Below are 20,888 nucleotides of genomic sequence, written 5' to 3'. Positions count from 1 at the left end.
AAGTAGGGAGCCAATGAAGGATTGTTGTAAGGTAGAGAAGTGCTATATGCTTTAGATAGATGACTCTGGGGGTTGTGTAACAGATAAATATTAACAGGGCAAGACTGGATGTAGGGAGATCTGTTGAAATTAGTCTGGGTAGAATAATGTGAAGTATGGTAGTGGTGGTGGTAAGGATAGATAGAAGGAGTATAATTCAACAAAAACTGAGAAGGTAAAATTGACAGGACAAGATAATTGGATATGGAGGAAGAAAGAAAAGAGTCAAGGTTGACTTCCACATAAATTATTATTTGTAACATTTTTTAAAGCCGTATTTATTCTTTTAAAGAACTTTGGGTGTTATATATCTTCTATGCTAGTGATGTTTGATGCTTTGGGGGTATATTATGATGCATCCATAAAAATGAGAGCTAAATGAGACCTGAGATAGTTTTTTTTTTTTTTTTTTTTTGAGTCAGTCTCACTCTGTTGCCCAGACTAGATTTGCTGTGCCATCAGCCTAGCTCACAGCAACCTCAAACTCCTAGGCTCAAGCAATCCTTCTGCCTCAGCCTCCTGAGTAGCTGGGACTACAGGCATGTGCCACCATGCCTGGCCAATTTTTTCTATATATTTTTAGTTGGCCAATTAATTTCTTTCTATTTTTAGTAGAGACGGGGTCTCAATCTTGCCCTGGTTGGTCTTGAACTCCTGACCTTGAGTGATCTTCCGGCCTCAGCCTTCCAGAGTGCTAGGATTATAGGCGTGATCTATCGCCCGCCAGTGACCTGAGATACTTTTTATTTTTTATTTTTATTTTTATTTTTTTTTGAGACAGAATCTCACTTTGTTGCCCAGGTCACTCTTGCTCAGGTTGGTTTCGAACTCCTGAACTTGAACATTCCGTCCGCCTCGGCCTCCCAGAGAGCTAGGATTACAGGTGAGAGCCACTGAGTCTGGCCCTGAGATAGTTTTTAATCTAAATTTATGCCCTGCCATCTTTTTTCAGTTGGTGGAGATAATTTTCTTTAAGGACATACTATTATGCTGAAAACTCATTTATTCCAAGTCCAAAGAGTCGGGAAGCTTGAATATTCATGATTTTATTTTTTATTTATTTATTTTTTTGAGACAGAGTCTCACTCTGTTGCCCAGGCTAAAGTGCCATGGCATCAGCCTAGCTCATAGCAACCTCAAAGTCCTGGGCTCAAGTGATCCTCCTGCCTTAGCCTCCTAAGTAGCTGGGACTATGCGCCACTATGCCCAACTAACTTTTTTATATATATATAAATTTTTTTAGTTGTCCAGGTAATTTCTTTCTATTTTTAGTAGAGATGGGGTTTCGCTCTTGCTCAGGCTGGTCTCCAACTCTTGAGCTTAAACGATCCTCCCGCCTTGGCCCCCCAGAGTGCTACGATTACAGGCAGGAGCCATCATGCCAGGCCTGTTTTGTTGTTTTTATGTTATATCTTTATGTTGAGATTTGTAATTATAAGGATCATAACACCATGGTAATATTGTAAAAATTTGAAATGACTGCTGAATCGTTAAAGACGAACTAAAATTTAATTCTGCTATATCCAGATTTTTCCATTGTTCATTCATATGTGATAAATTTGGTAGTCAGAATGTTTAATTTATCTATTCATTCCTTGGATAAATCTTAGCTTCCTATTTCTAGATTTGCCAACTTTAAAAATATTTTTTCTTGCCATTAAATTTAATAAAACAGAAAAATTGATTGAAATTGGACAATTTGAACTTTCTTGAATTTAAATTTTCTCTAGATTTTTAATAAAATGATTAAATGGATAGGAAGTTCAGTGTACTTATGTAGTATTTTAAATCTGTCCCAAGTTGTGGTGTGCCTTGCACTTAAGGCTATTGCAGGGCCCATCAGATCTCCCTGTTAGAGACAGTTTACTTTTTTTTTTTTTTTTTCCTGGCAATAGACTGATGGATAGAGACAGTTTAGAGATGATATTTGAACTGAATCTTGAAGAATAAATAATTGTAGTGGACATGGGAGAAGGTTTAGGTAGAGGGAACAGTGACATGCCAGGCACAAAAGCATGAAAAGCTAGTTGTGTATGTATGCTGTTAAGTAGTTGGACAGAGAGAATTATAGGATATGAGGCTGGAAAGGCACATCTGAGCCAGATTGATAAAATTGGTATATTATGTATAGCTTGTAGGCAATTTGGAATTCATTGAATAATTTCAAGCAAACATGACATATATATTTTAGATAGTTTGTGTGGGTTGCAATGAGGAATATGTATCAGAGTTTGGAGGTCACTTAGACTTTTTCAGGAAAGAATGATTAGTAAGACACTGACAGTGAAGCTTTTTGACTTGAGAAAGGTTTAGGAGGTTCAGTTGTGAATGAGTAGTGTGATGAGGAGAGGAAGTATAGACAATTGAGGTTTGTAAATTGGGTGACTGACTGGAATTGAGACATTGGGTGTCATTAGCCATAATAGGGAATAAGAGGAGGAGTTGTGGAGGATGTTACATAAAGCAGCCAGATGAATTTTCCTGAACCATGATTCTCAAGTCACTTGTTGCCAAAACCTATCATCAGCATTTTACTGTCTTTAATGAACTATTAAATATATATGTGAAAATGCAAAAGGCACAGTGGGAAAACATGGTACGTAATAGATGTTCATTTAATTCTAAATTGGCACTCAAAGACTTTTCTTATATGATCTGTCTCACCTTTTCATCTCTTTTCTTATTGTCTGCCATGTCTCCTGTGATTCAGCTTTAGAAAAATACTTTCTGTTCCTTTAGCTGCTTTTACTACCCTCCACTACAATCTAATCTATCCTTCAGATCTGCATACCAGATTCTTCTTTTCCAGGCCAGTCTTTCCTATTTTTTCCACCTGGAAGAAACTTTCTTTTCTCTGAATTTAGTGTAATGGTATTTATTTTTCTGTTGTTAGAGCTTGTATAAAATGTTTTATCTGATTTTATCAAAGAGTTAATGCATTTAAAGAGCCTACAAGACAGTATCTAGAAAATAGTAAATGTTGATTGTTATTACTAGAGTGATGATGATGATTAAGATGAGAGGATTATAATACTAATAGGGTAGTCTAGCTTTACTTTCTGCCTTCTTGTGATGGCAAAAATGATTTGTTCTCTGTCCTTGAGCACTAGGAAAGCAGTGTCTCTTTTACTTTATATGTAAAAGTATAAAAGTGAAATTATTGTCTTTGTACCACTTGACTATTCTTGAGGTGTAGTGAAGGAAATGCAAAGGTAAACAAACCCTTAACATCAATAAGCTTCACCACAACTGTTTAAGGTAGGTGGTAGTATTAGCTCCCTTTTTATAAGTGGGCAAATAGATAGGCTTAGGAAAGTTTGCAAACTTGTCCAAGGTCACACAGTTTATAAGTAGCTAAGTTAAAACTAGATCCTTTACTTTTTTACTCCAAAATTATACATAGTAGGACCTCAAATGTGTAGAACTTATTCCCTGAGTACTTTCACATCATTTATATACCCAACTTGTTACCTGTCAGCAGGCCTATCATAAAATCTCTGCTGTCAGAAAAGTGCTTTTTGTTTTTTCTTTTTAATTTTACTTTATATATTTACAGTCTGAGTTGTTATATTTATTATGGAATATGTCAAATGTGCAGGAAAAATGCCTGCTGTAATATAACAAAATATCCATATAGCTACTACCAGAATTTACAGATGTTAACATTTTGCCATATTTGTTTCAGGGCTGTTTTTTTTTTTTTCTTTAGAATGCATTATTAGGGTTACAGTTACTGTCTCTTTTGTATCCCTTTCCAATCCCATTCCCCTTCCTCTTCCTAGTAGTAAAGTTCCTCCTAAAGTTTTATATATCCTTTTCTGTTTTATACTTTTATTACTTTTGTGTGTATCCACAAGCAGTGTACAGTAATGCTTTGTAGATTGTTAGAATTTACATGAATGTTATACTGTATACCTGTATTATTCTTCAACTTGGTTTTTATACTTAACAAAATGTTTTCTAGATGTTTATTTATATATGTAGGTCTAGTTTATTGTGTTGTATGATTTCTTATATGTGATTGTACCCTTTTTTCTTTGTATTTCTAGATTTACAGAAATGGGCATTCAGGTTGTTTATAACTTTTTATTATAACAAATAATGCTGTAATGAAAATGAGGAAGAGGTTTGCAGATCTGATGATAAAATTTATTTATTTTTGTATTGCAGAATTCATCCTTGGGTTAACTAAATAAAATATTTGCTCTTTAGTGATCTTTTTGCTTTGAATTGAATAAAGAGAATAGATAATATTGTTGGTATCAATTTTAGACCATATATTCCTAAACTTTGATCCATTTTTTTTTCAGTCTCTTCCACCATTAAAACAGCCTATATTTATTCAGTATATAGCCAAGACTTGCATACCGGCAGCCTACAGGCCAAACTCAGTTTGTAAATATATTTCTCTTGGCCTTGCATAGTTAAAATTTTTTGAGTCAGCATTTAAAAATTAGCTCTTTTACATAAAGTCTCTGTTTTTGGATTATCCTGAAAAATTAGAAGCTCTGGCAACAGTGGGGCCCATATTTTCCCATGGCAACAGTTGGCCCAAGATGAATCACACTTGCCCTCCATTACATATCTGGGTACAAGCTTTCTAGTGAAACAAGTTCCTCACATTCCCTGTTGCTGTTTATTATTGCTCTTGTACATTTTTCAATTTGATGATGTTTCTATCAAAAGTGGGAAAAGTATGGCTAGACAGCTGTAATATTCAAGAAAAGTAGAAGACCATATTTCTCTGGAATTGAAGCATATTTTAATATGATTAATATGTGAAGAAAATGAGTCATGTATGGAAAGCATACAACCTTGCCTGCTTTCATTCGTTTATATTACCTGCATTGTTCTTTATAGACATGAGTTTGTGATCCCTGCATTTTTGTGCAAGTAACTATGAGGGCTGCCCCACAGTGTGGAGATTAAAAAGGTGTGAATACAGTTTATAAATCGTGAGGTTTGGTGTGAATGCAAGATATTAACCTTTTTCTTTTCTTTTTTTTTTGAGATAGGGTCTCACTCCATTGCCCAGGCTAGAATGCAGTGGCATCATCATAGCTCAGTGCAGCCTCCAACTCCTGAGCTCAAGTGATCCTCCTGCTTCAGCCTCCCTAGTAGCTGGGACTACAGGTATGCACCACCACACCTGGCTAATTTTTTAAATTTTTTCATAGCTGTAGAGATGAGATCCTGCTATTGCTTAGGCTGGTCTTGAACTCCTGGGCTCAAGTGATCCTCGTGCCTCCATCTCCCAAAGTGCTAGGATTATACCCGAGAGCCTCCTTGCCCAGCCAATTTACCTATTCTTTTAACTGTTATGTACACCCTTGTTTCAGAAAGATTTTTAAGTAGAGGGGTTGAAAACTAGTGTGACCTCTTCAACCATCCAACCTTTCAGCACTATTTTCATTAAGTACCTTTTCCAGAGGCTGCAAATGATTGGTCTAGGATTTGGATCACAAACACATTTTTGTCTGTGTGCTCAGTAATTTTGTTTTTAATTGAACTTGCTTTGAAAACCCAGTTCTATGGCTGTTGTTTCAGTTCTAGCTGATTCAACCTTTTATTTGCCTACTTAGGCTCTGTGTTTGACTTGTAACCCCTTACTTAGGGCAATTTATAAGGATGCATAAAACTACAAAATACCACAGATTAAAAGTAAAGAGAAAGAAATGAAAAAAATGGGTAAGCATACAATAGAATCAGAATCTAGACCAAAAAGGTTTATCATGGTTTTATTGCAACTGGCAGAGCACAGATTTGAGTCTGAACTTTCTAGGAGCCAGGAGGAGAAAAAAAAACGGGTAGGTTATTTTTCTCAGTGTTCTTAAGATAAAAATAAGCTAATTAATTCAGAAAAATACCTAACCACTTGTCACTATCATACTAGAATTTCTCATCAGAGCCCTCATAAAGAGGGTTATGTTGTAATTATTATTTCCCTCTTGAACATCTCTAAGGTAGATGGATGGCAAGTATGTAAGTACTCTCAGTATGGGAATACCAACCACATCACTGAATCAGTCTGAAAGAGTGGATAGATTTATCCTTCAGTGTCTGATGAATGGATGTAGTTTCCCTCAGTCCAGCTTTTGATGTGTATTGAGATTAAGCTCCTTGGCAACTACCTAAAGTGTGAATGCTCCATATATCAGATACAGACCATTCATATGTAAGATTTAAATTCTTTAGTGAAAACCTAGTTTTACCCAAAATAGAATTTGTAGGAGTGCCTGTAGGTTAAGATTCTTCTTAGGAAATAATTTCAGATTTGCTACATCCTTCTTTGTCTGCTCTGTATTTTGAAGATGGGGAGAGCATATCCTTCCAGAGAATCCAAAAGTGGTAAAATCATTAAGAAACAGAGAAAAGAGGGCCCAAGACATAACCGTGTTTTATGCTGCTGGAAATTAATTGCCTTGACAGATCAGAACTCATGTTTTTAGCATAGATTAAATGTAAGGAGGTATGGTTTTTATTCATGTCTATAATAGATATAGCTCTGCCTTTTCTCTTTAGTCTTTCAGTTTATAATGCTGACTTGGTCAGTCCTTAGCTCATGTTATATTCTCTTTATCACCTTCTTTGCCATCTCTGCCCTCCAAACTCACTCTGTCTAGATTTTGTGTTCCCTTAGTGGAATGCATTTTATTTATCTTACGTATCTTATATAACCTCATAGCACAGAGCCTAGCAGAATAGATATTCAATGAACGAATACCATGCACATCTTCAACTATATTATAAATTTCTTATGGACAGGGATTATCTCTTAACATTGCTTTTATGTCCCGTGTATTAATAGCTTTCCATTCATAAGGCATATAGGTTAACTATGTGCTGAGCTACTTGAAACTCAGCTATATGTTGTTTGGTTTGAATACTGGGTACCTGGTAGATCCTCAGTAAATTAGTTGAATAACAGACACTGAGAATATAGTTATTTCTAAGTTATTTGCCTCAGTGGAGACAAACATTGGTATGAATAATAATAAACTAGAAATAAGTTCTGTTGAGGGACACTGTGCCTGTTTTCTGGTTGGATTGTTATACTACCTGAGCAGTTACACTTGAATATAAACGGCATTTGCCTTCAGGACCAGGATCATACCCTAGAGAAGGCCATTTTCTAGACTAGGAACAGATTTTTCTTTATTCAGATTACTGTTAAAATTTTGCCTTATTATTAAGAGCTTCAGAGGTGTATAAGTTTGTTCTACAACTAGCTTAATTTCTCAAGGCAGTTTTAAAATGGAGAAATTAGGAAAGTTGTAAGCTGTTAACTGAATAGATCATCATATCAGAGGAAAATCCAAACATTGACATAGTTTGGGTACATTGCACAGAAACATAATTTGGAAATGCTATGGCTTCCTAGGAGGTGACTGCTAAAAGTGCATTTCCCACTGTAGTTTCTTTGTGTCCCATCTTTTTAATCATCTACATAGGATGAAAATTAATGCCTAAGAAGGATTCTCAGAAAGTTATTGACAACCAGTGTAAATGGTTTATACCACTCCAAATTAGCTGCTGTATTAATTTGATTGATCCTGTTTTTCACCATGGAACAAGGCTCATGAGGTAAGGTAGGAAGGAAGAGGGGGAAACAATTAAAGAAAAACAGCTTTCATTTACTACTTTTGTGGTCAGATCAGTCAGACTGCAAAAAAAATTCGTCGAGCAGTAAAAGATTTCCCCAAGCTTTAGGTTTTGTTTATGTTCTTATTTTTTACTGGTGTACTATGGACTGTTTTTACGTAGTGGACTATGTATAAAACAAGACAAAAGCCACCTTCCCATAATTGCAGTTTGATCACAAAGCTCTTTTCGCATCTTTTCCATTGCTTCCATCCTAGTCTTGTCCTCTGCTTTCAGCTTTCCTTTGCTTTAATATTTCTTTAATATTGCTTTAATATTTAATATTACATTACCTCCACCATGAAACACCAGCTTCAGAATATTCCTCCCTAACTTAAGAATTGCAGTGATTTCTGCATTGTCATAATTCTTTTAGGCTATCTGCATTAGTATTCACCATTACCTTGTACTAAAAAAATATACACACACGAAGAACACTGTATCTCCTACTGTTTTATGTTGCTTGAAAGTATGGTCATCCTTTGGTATCTGTGTGGGATTGGTTCTAGGACCCCTCCCCCCCAGTCAGATACCAAAATCCATGCTTGCACAAGTACCTTGTTATGTACTAATGTAGTATTTGCATGTAACCTATGTACACCCTACTGTATACTTTAGATCATCTCTAGATTATTTTACAGCACCTAATAACAATGTAAATAGTTATTATACTATATTGTTTTATTTATATTCTTTTTTATTGTTGTTATTTGAAAAAAATTTTTTCCTAGTACTTTCCGTCTGCAGTTGCTAGAATCCACAGACACAGAACTCATGGATATGGTGGTCTGACTATATTAGCAAGCTTTTTTTCTCTTGTTTTTTTTTTTTTTTTTGAGACAGAGTCTCGCTTTGTTGTCCAGGCTAGAGTGAGTGCCGTGGCGTCTAGCTCACAGCAACCTCAAACTCCTGGGCTTGAGTGATCCTTCTGCCTCAGCCTCCCGAGTAGCTGGGACTACAGGCATGCGCCACCATGCCCGGCTAATTTTTTATATATATATCAGTTGGCCAATTAATTTCTTTCTATTTATAGTAGAGACGGGGTCTCGCTCTTGCTCAGGCTGGTTTTGAACTCCTGACCTTGAGCAATCCGCCCGCCTCGGCCTCCCAAGAGCTAGGATTACAGGCGTGAGCCACAGCGCCCGGCCTTTTCTCTTGTTTTAAAGCAGTGGATTTGTTGTTGTTTTTACTTAGTTTTGACTTGGAAAAAATCAGAATTACAGGGCTCTTGTAACCATGTTTGTCTTATTGTCACTTGAAAACGTAGCATTTGTAAGCAGAAACCAGAAAAGTAATATATATGCTAGAAGGTAAAAAGGTCTTTTTTAGTTTAAAGTTGAGACAGCTCATTGATTTTCCACAGGATTTAAAAATTGCTATACTTTTTCTGATATATATTAATTAGTGCTCAATCTTTTTTTTTTTTTTTGAGACAGAATCTCACTTTGTTGCCCAGGTTAGAGTGAGTGCCCTGGCGTTAGCCTAGCTCATAGCAACCTCAAACTCCTGGGCTCAAGCAATCCTGCTGCCTCAGCCTCCCCAGTAGCTGGGACTACAGGCATGCGCCAACATGCCAGGCTAATTTTTTCTAAATATATTAGTTGGCCAATTAATTTGTTTCTATTTATAGTAGAGACGGGGTCTCGGTCTTGCTCAGACTGGTTTCGAACTCCTGACCTCAAGCAATCCGCCTGCCTCGGCCTCCCAGACTGCTAGGATTACAGGCGTGAGCCACGGCACCCCGCCTAGTTGTTCAGTCTTAAAAAAAAGATGACTTTGAAACCAGCCTAGGCAGCTGGACTCTGATATATCTTATTGCCCAGATTTCAGAATTTGATTTTTTTGAATTTTAAAAAAGGATGAGAATCAAGTGTTAACCGTGTATCTTTACTTTATGAAAAAAGTAAATTTTGATCTTAGCTTTACTGTGATGCCCCTACAGCACTAGATACCTTACTGTGTGTTAATTACCATGACTTTGGTAGGGACACAATGTCAAGGTTGCAGCTTGGAAGAAGTGTTGTTGAGGAGACAACATTAGGGCAGATGATTATAGTGTAGTGTGGGAAGCGTTAAATATGTATATGTACAAAGTACTATGAAATCATAGAAGAGACAGTTACTGTGTGTTTGCTTAATTTTTTTTTTTTGTCAAAACTAAGTTGGAATGGCAAATAAAAATCCTAAAGTTCTGCTATTTTTGCTAGCTGCTCAGAGCTCTGCTAATGCTGTTTAAATATATATAATTGATGATAAACATTGTCATTATTGGCATTTTTTTTTTTTTTGAGACAGAGGCTCACTTTGTTGCCCAGGCTAGAGTGAGTGCCATGGCGTCAGCCTAGCTCACAACAACCTCAAACTCCTGGGCTCAAGCAATCCTGCTGCCTCAGCCTCCCAAGTAGCTGGGACTATAGGCATGCGCCACCATGCCCAGCTAATTTTTTCTATATATGTTAGTTGGCCAATTAATTTCTTTCTATTTATAGTAGAGACAGGGTCTCGCTCTTGCTCAGGTTGGTTTCGAACTCCTGAATTCAAACAATCCGCCTGCCTCGGCCTCCCAGAGAGCTAGGATTACAGGCATGAGCCACCTCGCCCGGCCTGGGTGTTTTTTATAGTTTAACCATAATAGTATTTTGGTGTGACAGTTTAAAAAATAACATAAAACGTGGTTACGTGTTCTGCCAATACTATTTGACAGTTGTTGGATAATTGATATTTTAAAGCTTTGAATATTGAATAAATGTGCCATTTTGGCAAAATATTTTTGAAGTTGTTTGGTTTCTCTTTTTAAGAACCAATATATGAAAGTGTTTTATTAACTGTAAAATGATATGCAGTTACAAATTATTATATAAGTTTCTGTAACTGTAGAAATAAAATTATTTAATATGGAAAGTCTTGCTTTGAAAGTTTGATTCTCTACAAACATTTGTTGAATGCCAGACAATGCCTGGAACTAGAGATGCAAAGGTTGGATTCAGTTTAGTGTTTGTACCTAAAGAGGTCAATCTGGTACTAGAGATAGCTTTTAGTGTTAAAAAGAATGTGAAGCGGTCGCCTGTAATCCTAGCTGTCTGGGAGGCCGAGACGGGCGGATTGCTCGAGGTCAGGAGTTCAAAACCAGCCTGAGCAAGAGCGAGACCACGTCTCTACTATAAATAGAAACAAATTAATTGGCCAACTAATATATATAGAAAAAATTAGCTGGGCATGGCGGCGCATGCCTGTAGTCCCAGCTACTCGGGAGGCTGAGGCAGTAGGATTGCTTGAGCCCAGGAGATTGAGGTTGCTGTGAGCTAGGCTGATGCCACGGCACTCACTCTAGCCTGGACAACAAAGTGAGACTCTGTCTCAAAAAAAAAAAAAAAAAAAAAAAAAAAGAATGTGAGAGGTAGCATAGTTTAGAATCAGTGATTTTTTCAAATTTATCTTTTTTTTTTTTTGAGACAGTCTCACTCTTTCACCCTGGGTAGAGTGCAGTGGCGTCATCATAGCTCACTGCAACTTCAAACTCCTGGGCTCAAGCGATCCTCGGGCCTCAGCCTCCCAATTAGTTGGGCCTACGGGCATGTGCCACCATGCCCGGCTAATTTTTCTAATTTTTTATTAGTAGAGTTAGGGTCTTGCTGTTGCTCGGTCTGGTCTTATACTCCTGGGCGCAAGCTATGCTCCCACCTTGGCCTCCCAGAGTGCTAGGATTACAGGCATGAACCACCTCGCCCAACTCTCAAAACATTTTAATAATGAAGACTTGGGAATGGAATGCAGTCTCATTGTAGCTTTCTGAGATAAATGTGTTATACTTGAGTTCTTGGTGACTTTTCTATACATTCTTTGACTTTAGTGTTAGGCTGTGTCAGGCCAGGGTGAGAACTAACTTTCTTTGGCTAATTAAATTAGCTACTAAACTAAATTAGCTACTAAAGGAAAGCAGAATTGTTTCAGATTTCAGATTCTTTTGGACTTTCAAATATTTACATATATAATGAGATATCTTGGTGGTGGAACTCAAATCTAAATATGAGATTCATTTTTATTTCATATATGCCTTATACACAATAGACTGAACATAATGTTATATGATATTAAATAATTTTGTGCATGAAACAGTTTTGACTGTGACATATCACATGAGGTTAAGTGTGGAATTTTGGGGGACATTATGTTGGAACTCAAAAATTTTGGATTTTAAAGCATTTTGGATTTCAGATTTTTGTACTGGGGATGTTCAGCCTATACTCTAAACCTGAACTTATAAGTTGTATATTGAGCATAACATAGTAATAACATTTGTAGACAAGTTCTTCCTAAATGCAGTTGTATCAGTGATTGAAAATTAGGAATCTTTATGTCCTCTTCTGTGGTAAGTATTTTTGCCTGAGTTAAGTTAATGGAACTGCTCCTGTGGATAAACTGCAGGTAGATACATTTACTTTGGATTTTGAGAAAGAACTGAAATATTAGTTGCTAGGAAAGGCTAATGAATTATAATTGGATATTTTTTTCTGCCTCATCAGTAAAGGATTTTTCCTTATAACAATCAGATTTTAGGCAAAACATTTCAGCATTGCAAGCTAACACAGTGAAAGTATATTAGGCAAAATGGAGGAGATAAACTAAGAGCTACGTACATACATATATATAAAAATCTTATAGCACTTAGTATGTACCTGGCACTGTTCTACGCATTTTACATGTATCACCTCATTTAATCTGCTTGATAACACTGTGAAATAGGAACTATTATTAGAAGTAGCGGTATCATGTAACTTCTAGGTAAGGGGGTTTGCAAACTGTGACTAGCAAGCCAAATCCTTCTATAGGTGTCTGCTACCTGTTTTTGTACTGCAAGCTAAGGATAGTTTGGACAATTTTTAGTGGTTGGACAAATCAGAATAAAACAATATTTTGTAAAATTCATTTGCTAAATTAATGATTTGTAATAATTAGATGAGAATCAAACCTCAGTGACCATAAAGTTTTATTGGAACAGAGCCATAATTTTTCTTTATATTTTGTTTATTGTTGCTTTCTTACTACAGTGGCAGAATTGAGTAGTTGCTGCAGAAACTGAATAGCTCACAAAACCTAAAATAACTTATTATCTGGCCCTTTGCAGAGAGTTTGCTGACTCCCTTCTTCAAAGGGAGAGAACATAATCAAGATAAAAAGCAACAAAGTTAATGTAGATGCAAAAGAATATATCTTTATCAGAGCATACCAGGAAGACTAGATAGTTATATAATGAACAAGCCAGCTGTATTTTCTTCTTGAAGAATTTTTTTGAAATCTTTCATAAAAACTGTAATTATAATGAAAAATGCTTCTTTATTTCAAGATGTTGGGGTAACCTGCTTTTCTTGTTAATGTATCTCTTCAGGATATATCTGAGTGGTTTTGTAAATAATTACTTGAATTGCAGTTACCATTGAAGTTTGAGTACCTTGGTCTCCCAATTTGATTTTGCTCTTGGAGCCCGCCTAACATTTTCTGTCTTTTTTATTGATCCATAATAGATATACATAGTTTTGGGTACATGTGACAATTTCATATATTCATATAATTTGTGAAGATTAAATCAGTGTCCTTGGGATATCCATCACCTTAAATATTTGTCTTTATGTTAGAACCATTCTGATTCTTCTCTAGCTATTTTGAAATATACAATTGATTATTGTACACTGTAGTCACCCTATTGATCTATCTAGCAAGAAAACATATTTCTTCTATCCAGATGACAGTTTCTAATGCTGATGATTTCTTGATTTCCCCTTCTTTATAATTTTGCTATTGACCCTTTGATACTAGCTGTTAATATAATTTGTACCACTGAGTTTATGGTTCTCTACTGAGGATGTGCATCAAAATAACCTGGAGAAATTTAAAAAATTCGAATGCTTCCTCAGAATCTTTGAGGACAAGCCCTAGCCATGATTATTTTCAGAGAATTCCTCAGGTGATTCTGATGCACATTCCTAGTTAAGCTTCATAGTTACATTAGCAAAATCCATTTGGGGAGGGGGGGAAGACTTCAGTTTCCTAGAGGTGTTTTCCAGCCTAAAGGATCATTGCCTGGCCCAGGTGTGGTGGCTCATGCCTGTAATCCTAGCACTCTGGGAGGCCAAGACAGGAGAATCACTTGAGGCTAGGAGTTCGAGACCAGCCTGAGCAAGACCGAGACCTCACCTCTACTAAAAATAGGAAGAAATTAGCCAGACAACTAAAAATATAGAAAAAATTAGCTGTGGTGCATGCCTGTAGTCCCAGCTACTCGGGAGGCTGAGGCAGGAGGATTGCTTGAGCCCAGGAGTTTGAGGTTGCTATGAGCTAGAAAAAAAAAAAGGATCACTGCCTAAATATAATGTAAACTCGCACAGGTCAACAGCATTGATTTGGTGAATTAGTTCTCTTTTGATAGTACTCAATTAATAGAGTAATGGAATTTAAGTTGGAAGTTACATTAGAGAATAAGTAGTATAATTTAGTAATCTTCATTTTTATGACCTGTATATTTGGCATCATAGAATCATAGTGAATCATAGTGAAATAATGGATTTAATAGGCTATAACACCCAGCTTTTTTTTTTTTTTTTTTTTTTTTTTTGAGACAGAGTCTCGCTTTCTTGCCTAGGCTAGAGTGAGTGCCGTGGCGTCAGCCTAGCTCACAGCAACCTCAAACCAACTCCTAGGCTCAAGGGATCCTCCTGCCTCAGCCTCCCGAGTAGCTGGAACTACAGGCACAAGCCACCATGCCCGGCTGATTTTTTATATATATATATATATATATATATTAGTTGGCCAATTAATTTCTTTCTATTTTTATGGTAGAGACGGGGGTCTCTCGCTCAGGCTGGTTTTGAACTCCTGACCTTGAGCAATCCGCCCGCCTCGGCCTCCCAGAGTGCTAGGATTACAGGCGTGAGCCACCGCGCCCGGCCAACACCCAGCTTTTTAAGGAGAATAGTTAGCAGAACCTTTTTGCTTTGTGTGCCTATGGCTCTATATAAAACGTGTAGAAATTGTAGATCGTTTCCTTTTGTTTTTATTTAATTAAGTATATTTAACATCAAAGTAAATCTAAAAGTGTCCCACAATCTCAAAAATCACATTAAAACAACAAATGCTTATCTTTTTCACATTCCCTTCCAATATTTATTTATAGGCATATACAATTGGCCCTCCATGTCTGTGGGTTCTGCATTCATGGATTCAGTCAACCACAGCTTGAAAATATTTGGGAAAAAAAGAGATAGTTGTGCCTGTGCCGAACATGTACAGACTTTTTTTCTTGCCATTATTCCCTAAACAATACAGCATAACAACTATATTTGTATCACATTTATATTATATTGGGTATTATAAGTAATCTAGAGATGATTGGAAGTGTATGAGAGGATATGTGTAGATAATATGCAAATACTATGCCATTTTATATGAGGGACTTGAGCATCTGTGGATTTTGGTATCTAAGGGGGTACTAGAACCAATCCCTCAAAGATACCAAAGGATGACTACATTTTTATCTTATAGAACAACTGGTTTATATAAAAAGCACCAAAAATAAAAAAGCTATATGAAACAAAATCTAAACAAGTCAGAATTCAGTTTCTTTGGAACCTATAGAAGTCCAAAATGGCTTTATGGTGAAGACAAAGAAGAGTGAGGAACTTTTTCTCTTTTTTGGGGGTGGGGATAATGAGGAAGTAGTCTTCGAGCATCCGTGAACAAGACATCTAGATTAGAACACATCTAGAAGATTACATCTAACATCTTTGATGGATGTGCCATGCCAGTGAGGGTTTATCCTAATTAATATCCTTAAAGGGAAAGCCAAGAGGTGATAAGGTGGCCAGGCTAAGAAGAAACAAGGAGAGAAAAGGAAAGGAAAAATAAGTAGTAATGTTGCTTACAAATTGCAATAGCAGTGAATATCAAAAACTTAGTGGAGAGAGAGAGAAGAAACAAGTGGATAGAATGAGTTCTTAAGCTATTTTGTATATCAGTGTCCCTTTTTCAGGACATCTTTCTTATTTGTCGCAGGGTGAAAAGGAATTTTTCACATTTGATAATCCTTAAAGGCATTAATTTGCTTGGAGAATACACAGGGAGTAGAGTTTAATCTGTATGAGCAGTGAAGAGTATTCATTCCAGTAGAGTTTAGTGACATGCTAATATTAATAAAATGTTCTGTATTGTTATAAGAGAATAATACTAGCTATGTATTAGAGTTCTCCAGAGAAACAGAACCAATAGAGTGCATGCATGTGTGTGTAGAGAAAGATCGGTTGGTTGGTTGATTTTAAGGAATTATGTGATTGTGAAGACTGACAAGTCCAAAATCTGCAGGATAGGCTGACAGGCTGGAGACCTTTAGGAAAGAGTTGATGTTGCAGCTCAAGTGCAAAGGCAGTCTGTTGGCAGCGTTCTCTTAGGAAGTCAGTCTTTTTCTCTTAAGGCCTTCAACTGATGGGATGATGTCCACCCACATCACAAAGGGTAATTGGCTTTACCCAGAGTGCACTGATTTAGCTGTATTATAATCCTCTATAAAAAATACCTTCACAGCAACATCTAAACTAGTATTTGACCAAATATCTGAATACTGTGGCCTAGCCAAGTTGACACACAAAATTAACCACCACAAACATTATAATAGAAAGAATCTTATAATTCTAGTGAAAGGGTAAGGACAAAGTAAAAAATGATCCTACAAGAGAAAAAGGATGTCTAGATATGACTTCTTCGGTTATCTAAGTCTGTTTGATTTCAAAGTCTGAAAATTCTACTTTGTTTCTTCAGATTCACAGTCTAAAGATACGGACCATCTATTTGTAACACTTGTCTTTAGTGTTAGCATTAGTAGTTTGAGATTGGTAGGAATGATTCTCAGTGAAAAAAGTGATATCTTAATCTTTGGCCCAAGGCTAATCAAAAAATATAAAATATTTTTATTTGTAAATTTGGGATGGGCTACTTAAATCTTGCAAAATGAGATATAGTGGTTAGCTGTAACTAATAGAAAAGTGAAGGAATGGGTGAATCTCTTGAAAGGATTTTACAGCTTTTTCAGTGAACTATAAATGAGCTCAGTCCATCCCTCGATGATTTTACCATACTTATGAACCAACTTGATTTTTTTTTTCTTTTTGTTATTACCTGCCGACAGCAGGTCCCAGTGAATCGTGGGCCTCCAAGCTGAAGCAAAATAAGAACAAGTAGACATGCTAAAGTCCCAGTATCTGATAAAAAACTTTCAGTTATCTAATATTTTCAAATTGTAGGGCTGGGAAAAGTCTAACTTTCTTCATATTTTAATTGTTCACCCAGAGCACAGGATACTTTAAGAACATACAGTTAATATTTTTGATTAGTTTTGCCATCTTTATTTTTATCAGAAGACAATTTCAAAACTCTAGAAGCTGGCCAGACGTGGTGGCTCACGCCTGTAATCCTAGCATTTTGGGAGGCCGAGGTTGGTATTTGGTGTTGGATCGTTTGAGCTCAGGAGTTCGAGATCAGCCTGAGCAAGAGTGAGACCCCCATCTCTACTAAAAATAGAAAGAAATTAGCTGGACAACTAAAAATACACAGAAAAAATTAGCCAGGCATGGTGGCGCATGCCTTATAGTCCCAGCTACTTGGGAGGCTGAGACAGGAGGATCGCTTGAGCCCAGGAGTTTGAGGTTGCTGTGAGCTAGGCTAACACCACGGCACTCTAGCCTGGGCAACAGAGTGAGACTCTGTCTCAAAAAAGACTCTGTCTCAAAAAAGAAAGTAAGGAAATCGTAAAGATGGATCTAAAGAAATTTATTCTCAGGGGAACTTTCCTATGTAATATCACAGATTTAAACTATAGACTAGAGTATTTTTCAGAATATGCAGTGCAGTGATTTGTAGGAATATTTATTTTCATTATTTACATTGCATTATAACGTTAATGATGCATTATTCTAAAATACTTTTTACCTAGAATTACAGTCAGTCAAATATTGAAAATTTAGAGAAACTTGTAACCTCGAATCATGTCTGATGCCATGACGAAGGGCCCATCGTTTGATGACGTGATGAAGAATTTGCAGGCACGCTCAAAATACCCAGGACTAATTATTGAAAGGATAAGAGATGTTCCTTCTTTTTTTTTTTTTTTTTTTTTTTTTTTTATTTTTATTTTTTTGAGATGTTCCTTCTTCAGTGTATACTTGGAGTGCTATGCAAATCAAAACATGTATACGTATGTTCTGTTGGGTTAGTTATACAGAAATCAGAATGGTTTGGATGGTGCAGAAAAATTGAGGAAGGAAGGAGTGGGGAGTAGAAGATAGCATATGTGAAAAAAATATTTCTTTTACAAAGGGCAAGCCATGTTTTGGGTACTGTTTGCTTCAGTTTTTTCTCAAAATTTGTAAAACAGCAGTCATGTGACATTCCCCAAGAGATTATGTACATTCTTCACTGTGTTTTATAAAAAGTGTCAGAAAGTAAGCTAATTTCAGGGACTTTTATAAGAAAGCATGTCCCAAGTTTGTTGTTAGTGTTTGTTGTGCTTTAGCTGGGATTTTTTTTTTTTTTTTTTCGGCATATTATGGGGGTACAGATTTTAAAGTTTCAATAAATGCCCGTTTCCCCCCCTCCCCCCTTTAGCTGGGATTTTAAAATACATTTGAAGTTCAAAACTGATGACAGTAGGTAACATACATGGTACTTATTAGTTTATGGAATTTGTTTACATTATTCTGCCAATTCTCACTAAACCCTGTGAAGTGAATGTCACATTTAAGTCCATTTTACACTTGAGGAAACTTGGCCTTAATGAGGAAATTGAGCTTTAAGGAGGCTCTGCGAATGTAACATTTAAGTTACAGAACTGGACTCTTGAATTCTTTGTGATATGCCCCACAGATATGCCTCTGTCCCTGTATTTTCATAAATACTACTTAATAAATTTCACTTGATTTTTTACTATGTTAAAAAGAAAGCAATCTCCTGTTTTGCTTATATTTTGTTTCTTATAGCTTGAAACTTTAGGTAGAGTTCACCAAGCATTTGCTGAGTTGATTCTCTAAGCCTAAAGTAAGGTAGCAGTGTACCTTGCTTTATGTTGCATTCAGAACATTCCTGGACTGTAACAATCTCTATAGATTGGAAATGTACAGATTGTTAGTAAACATCAGATTTCTATCTAGTTCTCTTATATTTATTGTGTGTGTGTGACTGTATTGTAATTATTGTAATTTATCTCAATATCTTTTTTCTTCTTCTTCTTCTTTTTCTTTTGGAGACAGTCTCTATTACTTGGGCTAGTATGCTATGGTATCAGCCTAGCTCACAGCAACCTTAATCTTCTGGGCTGTAATGATCCTTCTGCTTCAGCTTCTCAAGCAGGTGGGACTACAGGTATAAGCCACCGTGCGAGGCTAATTTTCTCTATTTTTAATAGAGATAGGGTCGCACCCTTGCTCAGGGCTCAGGCTGGTTCTTTTTTGGTTATTTCAAAAACAGATTATTAGGTAGGAACATTATGACATGTTGACTGGGTAAACAAGTTTTATGTCTCTTTTTTGTTGGATGCTGGTTATTTTTGCTCTTTAAACTTTGGTCTGATTTTCAAAAAACATCATAGTCAACATAACTAAGAAAGTAGTTTTTACTTTTCTAACTCTGAGATTGTAATTCATTAAATTACAGACAAAACATTTTTCATTCTTTACTAGCTTTAAGAAAAAGATTTTTTTCTTTAGTAGATTATATATAAAGATAATTGGATAAAATCGCAAAAATAGTTGAAAACATCAAGAAATGTATATCTAATATGAATGGTCATGCAGATTAATAAAATATTTATACATAAATATTTTATTATTATTAGATATTTTAATAAATATTTTAAAATTTAGGAATAAAAATATACCGAAATAATATTTAATAAAATATTTAATCAATGAATTTTTTAAATTTTCTATTTTTTGGAGCTACTATTCTAAAAACCTGATAGTTTGCAGGGTGTCATGGAACATTTGGTTTATTGGGGAAAGTTGCTTACCAAATTGTTGAAAATCAATTGATCTGAAAAGATATTCAGTTGTGTTTGTTTTTGAGACACAGGGTCTCAACTCTGTCCCTGGCTAGAGTGCAGTAGTATAATCATAGCTCAGTGTAACCTTGAACTCCTGGGTTCTCAGGTGATCCTCTCAGCCTCAGCCTCTGGAATAGTTAGTACTACAGGGGAGTACCACCATGCCTGGTAATTTTTCAATTTTTTGTAGCGACAAGGTCTCCCTATGTTGACCAGGCTAATCTTGAACTTCTGGCCTCAGCCGATCCTCCTCCCTCAGCCTCCCCAAGTGCTGTGATTTACAGGTGTGAGCCACCATGCTGGGTCTCAAGTCTTGATTGATAGTAGCTTCTGCTTTCATTGCTATATCTGGAAGTTACTTAGATTAGGATTATGACTACAATATAATATGTGCTGTTTAAGCATGGTGGGTGATATGCTCACACTCTTTTAGTAAAGCTTTGTCTTTTTTTTTTTTTTTTTTTTGACAATTAGACACAACTTTATTCAAAACACTGGGGACAACCAAATCCCCTACCCCTGGTTCTGGCGGCGTCGGGCGGCCTCAGGCTCGGGGCGACCAGTGAGTGTCCTCCCGCAGCTCCTAGTAAAGCTTTGTCAAATGACAATTTTATGAGGGTAGTCATCGACCCTCATAAAGGTATTTGTTGAGTTACTGGATATCCCTTTAACTCTTATTTCTACACTTTAACTTTTCTTTCTATATCTAATAATCTGATTTCTATTTTTATATTAATGTTCCTCTACTGTTAATATATAATTAGTTGTTTGTTTTCCCTCACATCATTTATTTTCCATAATTTTCACTATTTCATAAACTCCTACTTGACAAGGACTAATGTACAAAATAGTTTTTTTTTTTTTTTTTTTTTTTTGAGACAGAGTCTCATTCTGTTTCCCGGGCTAGAGTGCCATGGCGTCAGCCTAGCTCACAACAACCTCAAACTCCTGGGCTCAAGTGATCCTTCTGCCTCAGCCTCCTGAGTAGCTGGGACTACAGGCATGCACCACCATGCCTGGCTAATTTTTTCTGTGTGTTTTTAGTTGGCCAATTAATTTCTTTTTATTTATAGTAGAGACGGGGGTCTCACTCTTGCTTAGTATGGTCTCGAACTCCTGACCTTAAGCA

At 36.3% G+C, this 20,888-nt stretch overlaps 1 protein-coding gene across 3 annotated transcripts in view; it reads left to right on the top strand.

Moving 5' to 3' along the window:
* Window positions 1–20,888, top strand: part of PAFAH1B1 (platelet activating factor acetylhydrolase 1b regulatory subunit 1) — a 77,822-nt gene that overhangs the window by 13,067 nt on the left and 43,867 nt on the right. Inside the window, exon 2 of one of the 3 annotated variants that reach the window (XM_075994250.1) lies at window positions 5,055–5,172. The exons of the other annotated variants lie outside the window; for them this stretch is intronic. The gene's annotated coding sequence lies outside the window, so the exon portion shown is untranslated. The remainder of the gene's footprint in view (window positions 1–5,054; window positions 5,173–20,888) is intronic. 3 annotated transcript variants of the gene reach the window in all.

The sequence above is a fragment of the Microcebus murinus genome, chromosome 18 (assembly GCF_040939455.1).
Source record: "Microcebus murinus isolate Inina chromosome 18, M.murinus_Inina_mat1.0, whole genome shotgun sequence".
In the NCBI taxonomy this organism is placed as follows: Eukaryota; Metazoa; Chordata; class Mammalia; order Primates; family Cheirogaleidae; genus Microcebus; species Microcebus murinus.
This window is presented reverse-complemented; position numbering and strand designations above follow the sequence as displayed.